The sequence below is a fragment of the Pristis pectinata genome, chromosome 10 (genome assembly GCF_009764475.1).
Source record: "Pristis pectinata isolate sPriPec2 chromosome 10, sPriPec2.1.pri, whole genome shotgun sequence".
NCBI classification, from domain to species: Eukaryota; Metazoa; Chordata; class Chondrichthyes; order Rhinopristiformes; family Pristidae; genus Pristis; species Pristis pectinata.
In genome coordinates, this window is record NC_067414.1 from 74,684,685 (window position 1) to 74,696,740 (window position 12,056).

Sequence of the window (12,056 nt, forward strand, 5' to 3'; positions counted from 1 at the left end):
TGATCATACCACCACTGAACAAAGATCTGAAACAAAAAAATACAGAATAACGATGACTGGAAAAAATAGGAAACAAAAAGGGCAAAGAGATTTCAGCACACGGAAGCATATTGTATTTAAATACGGCAAAAAGGAAATAGAAGCTGCTTTAGCATTGCTTAATTTTTGAGCAAGACCACAGCATCTGTGTACTGACATCCTGCCAGTGCCATGACCAGATGGCCAATGACTACAGACAGGCTGAACAGCCAACAGCGACCAAGTCTGTCTCTTCACTCCTGCCTTGGTTCTGCATTGGTTGATGAAGATACAGTATGCACTAGTTTCATTCTTCCTATAAGACCCTTGCTGCAATTATATTGAGCCATGCTGAGACCATTTCTGGCTAAATGTGTACAGTCTCCCTACCTGAGGATATACTTGTCCAGGAGACGGGAGTGCAGCATAAATTCACCAGATTGATTTGTGGGGTGGTGAGTTAGTTGTGCGAGGAGAGGTTAAGCAGATTGGGTATAGAATTGGTCATTGGTAATTGATTTATTATTGTCACATGTACCAAGGTACAGTGAAAAACTTGGTTTTGCGTGCCATCCGTCCAGATCATTTCATTTTATTAGTACATTGAGGTTGTACAAGGGAAAATCAATAACAGAATGCAAAGCAGAAAGTGCAGTGCAGGCAGAATATTAGGTGCAAGGCCATGATGACGTAGATTGTGAGTTCAAGAGTCCATCCTATCGTACAAGGGGACCATTTAATAATCTTATAACAGCAGGCTACAAGCTGTCCTTCAGCCTGATGGTACGAGTTTTCAGACTTTAAGGCTTTTGTATCTTCTGCCTGGTGGAGCAGGGGGATAAGAGAGAATGTCCAGGGTGGGAGGGGTCTTCGATTATGCTGGCTGCTTTACAAGTGTAAAGTGACAAGTGTAGGCAGTGTCCATGAAGGGGAGGCTGGTTTTCTTGATGTGCTGAGCTGTATCCACAAGTTTCTTGTGGTCTCAGGCAGAACAGTTGCCATACCAAGTTGTGATGCATCTGGATAGGATGCTTTCGGTGGTGCATCTATAAAAATCGGTGAGGATCAATGGGATTTACTTTCTAGACTTTAGGAGAGTGAGAGATGGTCTCATTGAACCATACAAAATTTTTAAGGGGTTGACAAGTTAGTTGCAAAGTTGATGCTTCTTCTGGCTAAGGTGTCTGGAACCAGGGGAAATGATCTCAAAATGTGGACAAAGATGAAGAGAAATCTTTTCACTCAGAGAGCAGTGAAACTTTCTGATGTCAGTGGTAGAGAAACTATTGGAAAAAAATTCTGAGAGATCTGATTAACCTGCACTTGAAAAAGCATGGATTGATCAGGGATGGTGAGCATGGAATTGTTGGTGGGAGATCCAATCTGGCTAATTTAGTTGCAGTTTATGAGGAGGTAAACTAAATGTTTTGATCTGAGTTCCGTGGACTTCAGTAAGGACCATGACAATGTCCCACTTGGAAGGCTAGTCCAGGAGGTTAGGATCCATAAGATCCAAGGCAAATTGACAAGTTGAACCCAAAATTTTCTTTGTAATAGGAGACAGAAGATGTTGGTGGAGGCTTGCTTTTGTGATTGGAAGCCTGTGACCAGTGGTGTACCTCAGGGATTGATGCTGGGACCCTTGCTGTTTGTTATGTATGTTTACCCAGCACATCTTCTTTAAGCTTTGGAGACACAAGAGACTGTGGATGCTAGGATCTGGAGCTAAAAACAAACTGCTGGAGGAACTCAGTGAGTTGAGCAGCATCTGTGGGGGGAAAGGAATTGTCGACATTTCAGGTCAAGACTCTGATGCAGGGTCTCGACCCGAAATGTCAACAATTCCTTTACCCCCACAGATGCTGCTTGACCTGCTGAGTTCCTCCAGCTGTTTCTAGTTTGTTCCTTTAAACTCCACCCCCTTCTCACCTTAAACTCATACCCTCGAGTATTTGACATTTCTACCTGGGAAGAAGATTCTGACTACTGTATCTACCCTATCTATGCCTCTCATCATTTTATATACACCTCAGCCTCCAACACTCCAGAGAAAACAATCCGTTTCTCCAACCTCTCTTTATAGCTAATACTCTCCAATCCAGGCAACATCCTGGCAAACATCTTCCATACACGCTCCAAAGTTTGCACATCCTTCCTGTCATGCGGCGACCAGAACTGAACACAATACTTTTTATGCAGCTGCCACATGACTTCCCAACTTTTAAACTCAATGCCTGGACCAATGAAAGCAAGCATGCTGTCTGCCTTCTCTACCACCCTATCCACTTGTGTTGCCACCTTCAGGGAGCTCTGGATTTACATCCCCTGTACATCAATGCTCCTATGGGCCCTGTCTTTTGTTGTATTTTCCTTTTGAATTTGATCTTCCAAAATACATCACCTCACACTTGTCCAGCTTAAACTCCATCTGCCATTTCTCCACCCCAACTTACAACTGATTTCTATCTTGCTGTATCCTTTGACAACCTTTCTCAGTATCCTCAACTCCACCAATTTTTGTGTCGTCATGCCAACTTATTATTTTTGGTTTTACATCAGGTCTCTATTTCAGTGGAAAAATAGGCTGGTTAGGCACACAATCCTTGATGTGCTTTTCCTCCCAAGTGCATGACAAAGTATTGTTCCACTCTAGGACACATGGACAAGAATAATTTGGAATTGGAAATGGAATTGGAACTGGTTTATTATTGTCACATGTACTGAGGTACAGTGAAAAACTTGTCTTGCAACCATTTATACAGATCAATTCATTACACAGTGCATCGTGGTAGTACAAGGTAAAGCAACAACGGAATGCAGAATAAAGTGTAACAACTGCAAAGAAAGTGTAGTGCAGGTAGACAATAAGGTGCAAAGTCACAATGAGGTGGATTGTGAGGCCAAGTCCATCTTAATGTGCTAGGGAACCATTCAATATTCTTATAACAGTGGCATAGAAGCTGTCCTTGACCCTGGTGATAGGTGTTTTCAGGCTTTTGTATTTTCTTCCCAATGGAAGGGGAGAGAAGAGAGGATATCCAGGGTGGATAGGGTCTTTGATTATACTGGCTGCTTTACCAAGGCAATGAGACATATGGACTCTGGAGGGGAGGCTGGTTTCTATGATGTGCTGGGCTGTGTCCACAACTCTTTGCAGTTTCTTACAGTCCTGTGCAGAGCAGTTGCTGTACCAAGCCATGATGCATCTGGATGGGATACATACTGTGGTTCATCGATTAAAATTGGTGAGGATTAAAGGGGACATGCCAAATTTCTTTAGCCTCCTGAGAAAGTGGAGGTGCTGGTGAGCTTTCTTAGCCATGACGTCTATGTGATTGTGTGAAGTTCCTTCAGTAGCAATCTGAGCTTTTTTCAGGGGGAAACACTCTGGGGCAAGAGGGAAAGAGAAATGTGCTTGTGTATCTTAGCCCTGCACCTTCCCTCTGGAAACTCAATCCATCACAGCAACACTGACTGACTACTTCAGCTTTCTTTCTCCAAGGGATTAACGTGCAAGTAACATCATCATTATGCATTTGAGGATACTGTTTAAGCAAGTTAAATTGAAGGATCTTACATCAGCACTCATGCACCCATTTCTTCCTGGTATGGAGCTGGGATGAAATGTGAAGGAGGGAATTAAAAATAATTGACTTGTTTCTTTGAGAATGAAGTCACCAATCCTATGTTCCGAAGTTAAACTTTACATGAGTATTTCAATGGGAAAGCCAAATCTCACAGTTCTCAATATCAGGTCATGAAACTTGGCAACAGTGTGTTCTCACAGTTGAAAGCCAGCATCTTCTTTCCCCAGGCTACATTCAGGAAGTCTTCGCTTGAGTGCTACAACTGGTAATCCATCCTACCACGACGGAAGCATTTCAAAAAGTGCCCTGATCATTTTTTTTCCACAGAAAATCATCTGCAAACCTTGTTTTTAATTATGTCTGCATTCATATCATCCACTGTACTACCATTGCCCAAAAGAGCAATATTTTCTAGGATGAGAGTTTAAGCCACTGGAATTAAATATGCCAGCCTACTATAAACACAAAAAACACCTGCATTTATATTGCACCTTGAATTACATCAGGACTTCCGAAAGCAGTTTGGAAGCAATAAACTCGATTATTGATTTATGGTTAGTGTTACAACGTAAGAAATGCAAGCTACTTTTGGCCTACTAAACTTCCACAAACTGCAAAATCATTATGACCAGATCATATCTAGGTTCATCTGGTTCAAACATTGGTCTTATCAATAGGGCTAACTCCCCCCAGTCTTCAGCATTTGTTCAACGTTTCATTCAGCAGTCAACGATTCCAGCAGTAACGTATTTCCTAGGTACTTGACTGAAGTAATCCCTAGATTTTGTGTACTTTGTCAGAACTGGGATTTGAATGCATAAGGTAGAGGTGATTAGATGCAAGAGATACAGCACTGAGCCGTGGCTGAAAATAGCCATCAAGTGTTTGACAGAAATTGTGGATGTTGGCCCTTCGGCCCAAATTCAAGTTGGGCACAGACCTCCGAGAGCTTCCATCTTCCTTAACACTGGCTCCTAATGCCACAATTCAGCAGGACCTTTTCCAGACCCAGCACCCAGTTGCCAACAATGGGAATGTTTTGAGAGCAGTCAGTGTTGGTGCTTCATAGCTCAGGGGAGTTGGGTTAAATCCTGACTTGGGTGCTGCCAATGTGAAGTTTGCATGCTCTCCCTGTGATCTGTGAGCTTCCACCCGATTTCCTGGCTTCTCCTACATCCCAAAGACATGATGGTAAGTTAACTGGCTGCTGAAAATTACCCTTTTTTGTAGGCAAGTGGTAAAAAAACCAAAGGACAGTTGATGGCCATGTGAGAGCAGGGCTACAGGGGGAATAGAATTGAGGATATTGGTCTGCTGGGAGCCAACATGGACCTGATGGGCTGAGTAGTCTCCTGCTCTGCCATAATAAGCAGAACGTAACTCGATCCTTTGGACAATAGCAGTGGAGGGCAGCTGGGAGACCAAACTTGGGCTCTGGCAGAGATCTGAAAATGAACATAGAACATTACAGCACAGTACAGGTCCTTCGGCCCAGAATATGGTGCCAACATTTTATCCTGCTCTAAGATCTGCCTAACCCTTCCCACCCACATAGACCTCCATTTCTCTATCATCCATGTGCCTATCTAAGAGCCTCTTAAATATCCCTAATGTTTCTGTCCCCACCGCCTCTGGTTCCAGCTTTCCAGCTCCAGAAATAACCTCAGATCCTTACAAAGAGGACTGATTTAAACAAAAACATGTTGTTGGCAATTGGCACAAACCACTAACAGAGCAGCTGGCCAGACACCTCCCCTGGTGAATGCACAGGATGAGTGGCCATACTGCAGTCACACAGCCCCACGTATTCACTGGATCACTGGGGTCTGGTTCAAGTCACCTCATCCAGCAGAGAGACTGAAAACTAAACTTTCAGCTCTGCTGCTATTCACTTTAGTGTGTGCAGCTTAGTCATATATTACCTTTACAACTGAGTCCACAATTTTGAAGCAAAAGTTTTGACTATAAAATATAATGTACAACACTTAATTCAGATTAACTGATTATAATTGTCATGTCGACAGGAGAAATGGAAGCTTTTCCAGGTTAACATTTTAACAGGCAACACGGTCTATATTAATAGTATGGAGACGTATATGAAGAATCACAATGGTAGGTTGGTGATTGAAGTTACTTGTTCCTGGGACTGGACTTGAACCAGTGAACTTCCTCTGACTTTGCAGCAAGTATGCCACAACAGATCTGAGCTGATCCTAGTGGCATCAGTTCCGGATACTTCAACAAAGTATGCACCTTGCATGCTGGAAGTTATCACAGAAAATGAGTAAGGCAGAAATTCTAATTGAAAGTGATTTGTGGAATTGACTTCGGATATAAACATGGCACAGAGCAGCTTAGCAGATCTATGGCACACTTTTCTGTCATCATGTATCAACCATATGGCAGTGATGGAGTTACAACATGCTACAAAATCAAGCTATGCAGTCAGATTCTTCAGACATTATGTTCTTTCAGTTCAAAAAAAGATCATTTCTCCAACCCTAAGAGATTAAACCCTGCAACCATGAACAATGTGACGTCTTTATATTCCAGGCCATTCCATCAAGCTGAACTGTGGTTGTATAGTGCAAAGCTGGATGCTATTACCCTTGATACCATCTGCAAACCTCTTTCTTCTTATACTCCTCTGCTCTTGTTATTTCCTTGGGATCCTACTGCTACTTTCCATAATTTTTTCATGCCCTCTTTCCTACAGCTGTTCTTCACCAATATATCTTACGTTTGATATTGGGTCCGTTAACTCAAACAGACCAGGATTATATCAGCCCCAATTTCTCCATTCACCAACGAATCTAAGGCTGCATTTCCACAATGGTGCAAATGGCTTTTAATAGACAGTAGAGGCCACTGGAAAATATTGCATTCACATTTTTCTTGGAAATGAATAAAACCATTTTCTATTTTCTGTAGTGCTTTTATTGTTGCTGCACCTGCCCTTTGACTACCAACTCATTGCAAAAAGTAGAACATAAAATTGCCAAGTGCACTTTGAAGCTTTAGCATTTGAGAATAACTGAAGAGGAAGAGGAAGTTTATTATTTTGCAGAAAAGATGACAAAAGGTGTAAAGGGTCCCAATAAAACCCACCAGTTTGGAAATCTGGTTTTATCACGCAGATTTTATCATGACAGTTTAAGTGTCTGGGATTGCAAATGAAAAACCTATAAGTTTAACAGTCATACAGAAATCAATGGTAATTTTTGTGAAGAGTTATGTGAGACTCCACTGACTACTTCCACTAAAGCTGATGGCTGTGTATACTGGTACACAGTGACACATTTCAGATGCCTCAGAGACTGAGTGAGAAGATGCTGGTGGAGAGGACCCAGAAGAGGAGGAATGCCCTGCAGCTGTTGGAGGTGCAGTGTCCTTTTTACCCACGTATGCCCCTCTTCTCGAGAATATCCACTTACTGACCTCCTCCGCTTTGTGGCGCTGGAGTTTGTCCTTTGGCACAGTTTCTGGCAGGATGTTCAGACAAATCATCAACCATGCAGAAAGTCCCCATGAATTTGGAGTCCTCTCAGCCTCCTGCGTCTCTCTTCCACAGAAGGTAGTGCTTTTCTGCCTGGTCTCTTCTCCTTCTCCCATTCCTCCTAGCAAGATACCAAACACTGACTTTCCCTGTTCACTCTCTAAACGTGTGGAGCAGCACCACATTTATGCTTACACGACGTACACAGTGAATTAACTAAATAACTGTTGAAAGAGTGTTAGTGAAATCTTGGCAAAGTGTGCCAGAAATTTTCCTGGTGTGTTTTGTGAGTTCTCTTTGAATCTCTGACAATGGGCAAAAAGTGAAAAGTGATCCAGATCGATAATGCTCAAATCCTCAGGAGTTTGCTTACTCCCAATCAGCAGGGCACTTTCGGAGAGGGCATTAGGTAAAGTGCCTGTGCTGAAGAATAGTGCATGTTCCTTAAGCAAATGAAGTGGCAATAGGCCCATTAACAATTCTCTGGGTTGCAGTTCCGAGTGAACATTACAATTCCAGACCCCCTTCTTGGAGGGTCTATATCATGCGAAGAAGTTACTGAATCATCCACTTCTTTTTTATATCCCCCATCAATGCACTGGAATGCCAGCCTGGACTACACACTCAGATCTTTGGAATGGTCTTCAGTCATGATCTTCTGACTCAGAGGTGAGTGTGGTCCAACTGAGTAGTACAAAATCAGTCAATACATATTTTTAACTTAAAACTAACCTGCAATTTCTTGCACTGTTATGCACATGTTAATACTCAGCAGACCAAGTGACGCAACAGGGCAATGATACTGCAGCCCGTGCTCATACTGCATTGAAGATAGCCAATACATTCTGTACTCCTTGATGGATTAAACAGCTGAAGGCATGTTTCTGAGGAACATCCCAGCCAAAACAGTACGTGAAATGAAACAAGATTTATTTTTGCCCTGGTGACGGCATTCAAAGTGCAGTTTAAAACTTATCTTGTAGTGACCATAACCTTGTTCACAATGCTGTTTTAATTATTGATGTCCTGGAAAAATTAGGAATGATTGCATGATATGGATATTTTAATACGAATATGAAATTATTGATAAAGCGGTGCCTGAATAATGTTGCCACTTGCCTCAGCTTTCAGAGAGAGGAGCATTTTAGGTAGCAATTAACATGTGTACAATATTCATTGGGTATGCTTTAATGGTGGAGAGAGAATGAAACAGGTGCTGATTCATGAGTCACTAGTGATAACATCCTGGAAGATCACCAGAGGGCTTCCACTCTCTATTAAATGGTTAATACCTTAAAAAGAAGCATATTGTTCTCCTGCTGACATTTTTTCATGTTTTAAAAGGATCTGCCACCATTTTGCATTGCCTGAGGGAGCAGTATGAACACTTTGTTAAATCAGTCCATAACTGTTCTAAAGTCTTTCTACCATGCAGATATCAGACTCTAAAGTGGCCTTTGAGGATGTTGCAGAGCAATTTTGTTGGCAGTGATTTTCTGATAGCTCACCTTTGTTTCGAAATCCCTTGCTTTTAAGATAGAATTTATTATGGTGCAAATAAATCGCATGGGTCATTAGAGGTGCCACAGCCTGTGGCTCTAAGGTCACCTCGGATCAGTGATGTGCACTGCAGCTGGGAAAAGAGCTTTTGTTGATAAACAGAAGAGCTCAGTCCGGGTGGGGCTGAGTCCTTACAGACATGAATGACAAGGGAACAAAAAATTGTTTCAGGTCTTACTTTGTGGGTGTGAAATATGCTCTCTCACTGGCAGTCTTTGCTGGCCTCCCAATGCTTTAGGTGCTGTAATATCACCTTCCTGAATATGAGGTAAGATCTAAAGGTCACAACCCCAAAGAGTGCTTCTCTCAGGCTGGCATGTACAGTCTGCAGGTGGACCTGCATCTGCTCAGCTCCTGACAACAAAAGGCAGGGATCAGTGGTGTCCCACAAACATGCAGGGCATTCTGTGGGCATGCATTCCATCCTATCACTGTCAGCAAACTCTGAAAGGGTAAAGGCAGAACCATGTCTGAGTGCTGGTATTCATGGTTATTTGATAATCTGCAGGAACTTTACTTTCTGGCTCAATAAAAGCGCCAGCATCCACACAACACAAAAGTATAACCACTGGACCGTTCAGTCAGTGTATCTGCACCTGCCCAAAGAGGCCCTGAAGATATTGCATTAAAAGTTTGCTCTTATTGTGTGTGTAGCATAAGGAAATGGCTCTGATGAGGTCTACAGTGCTATGTTTCCAACTTATATGGGAGGTTCACCTCTCTTTTAAGTAGCATTCAAGAATCATAAAAGGCCTTTTGTTTTTCAGTGGAATAATAACTACATTTAAAACAACAATAGTAGAGATCTGGGAGTTCTTAGAAAGGGTCTGAGTAAACCAAGGGGCGCAGACAGCACAGTAAAGCACAAAAAGTGAAGCCTAACCTGTTTTAGAATACCATTTGAAACACGAGATTAAGTTACAGCTTTTTAACAGATCCAGTACAAGTCATAAAAATCTTTTGAAAATTTTAAAAGATCTCCATTTGAAAGCCACAGAGTCAGTCGATATGGACATTGAAATTCCCACTGATTTCAGAATAAATCTGTTGGCCAGTTGTAACATTTGGTTGCAAAGTCATATGACCAATAGTGAAAAATTATGAGATTGACTTTATCAGCATTTCCACAGACAGTATACTTCCTGATATAAGTGATGAGTGTCAAACTGACTTGCACCTGAAAATGGATGTAAGGATCACTAGACTCGATTTTCTCTAGCTAGTTAATTGAGAGTCAGGCAGCACGTTAAATTCATGCTGCCTGCTGTTTAACCCAATTGCTAAGTGGAGACTGTTCATTGGCTGCACAGATCACCAGGGGACGATATTGTGAATAGTCACTGCTACATAAAGGCACCCTGCACCTCTTAACGGGGTATTGCATTGTGATTGTTAGAATTAATGGGAATGCTTTGAAAACTGAATCTGTACTCTAATACTTTGAGCAATGCCTGAACATACAAGAGAATGTGAACAAACATTTTCTGAGATGAATTGGGAGTCTTCTTGCAAATTATGAAGAGGAGACCAGAAGATCCGAGGCAGCAGGAATGATATGTGTTGGAGTTCAATGGTAGGAGTGCAGTTCTGTCATATCTTAACATGCAAATCGGGTAGCAGCTGAGTTTAGGATTTTTTAATCTTTTTCTTCAAGCCTGCTGAGTACGCATATCAACAAAGGTAGCCCTTAAAGAGAGTGATAAAGATGGCAATCAAAACAGTGGCATAAGGTAAGCCTCCAAAGCACTGTGGCCCTTGCTGGCTTGGAAAGCAACTATGAATTATATGCGTACAATTATTTATACAAGTTCCAAGCTCATGAATATAGCCAAGTTAAATAATTCCATTTTCAATTGGCATATTCCACCAACTGCATTGTTAGCTTCACCAAAGAACAATTCATCACATCCCCTTCACCCACCAACCAGCAATCTCTGCCAATCAGTACTCAGCTCTTTAGTTCATCTGCCTTACCCCATCCTTACACACTTAGCGCCGTTGCAAACCTTGCACACACAAAGCATTGCTTGCACACATAATGACAGCATGCACACACATGCAGCTTTTTAATAAGATAAGATATCTTTATTAGTCACATGTACATCAAAACTGTGAAAATGCATCTATTGCGTAGAGTGTTCTGGGGGCAGCCCACAAGTGTCGCAAAGCTTCCGGCGCCAACATAGTGTGCCCACAACTTCCTAACCCGTCCGTCTTTGGAATGTAGGAGGAAACCAGAGCACCCGGAGGAAACCCACGCAGACACGGGGAGAACATACAAACTCCTTACAAACGGCGGCCAGAATTGAACCCGGGTCGCTGGTGCTGTAATAGCGTTACACTAACCCCTACACGACAGTGTCTGCAATCTTGGCAATCATATCATCCAAAGGTTACAGGAGGAGATAGTACATGTGCAGAGGCAACAGCAAAGACGTCTTATTTTAAATCTCATGGTAAAGGGCATTGCCAATGCAATAGCCACTTGGACAGTGGAAAAACCTATAATTAAAGTATCTTCATACCTCTATCCTATTTGCACTCTGACCTATTGGTCTGTGGCCTCCTGAATTCTTACAGTGAGGCCCAACGCAAGCTTGAGGAATGGTAAATTATCTTCTGCCAGGGCACATTGCAGCCTTCTGGATTTAATATTGAATCCTATAACCTCAGGTACTTAACTTCTGTCTGTATCAGTCCTCCATCTGTGATATTGGCTCAGCTTGTTTGGTTTCCACTCTGCGTTTTATTTTCTTTTTCTCCCTCCTGAAGTGGACAACATATCCAGCCTGACCTGCTGGGCTTGTCCTCCTGCATTTCACAATTCCCACATGGTTGTTTATGTTCGTCTCTCTATGTTCTCCCCCTATAACTGCTCCCATTCACTCATTGATCAGATAACCTTGTTTACAGCTTATTCCCATGGTCACCCCAGTTTTACCCCATCAGAAACATCCGCCCCCCCCCCCGTTGTGTGAAAAGGTTCTTTTGGAATCTTAAAGATGGAGGACTCTGGACACAGGCTTTGTATTTTAAAAGTAGTTTAATCACAAAGGCAAATGTGGGGACAGAATGAATGGGAACGGATGCACACTCACACACACATACAGGAGACCACAAACTTGAGGGTGAATCGCAACGAGGATGAGATACACACACACACACACACACACACACACACACACACACAATAAACAAGGTACAGCTTATCAAGGGATAAACACTCCAGTGCCTGAATACCTTGACCCAACAAGCATCGGTCCTAACACTCCCTGGAATCTGACTAAGACGCTTCCAAACCATGTGATGATGCACACTCTTACCAGTGATCTCTGCAGCGTCGTCTCACTACTCCTGGGGCAGTCGAAAGAGGAAGGGCCAGAGAAGTGCAACAC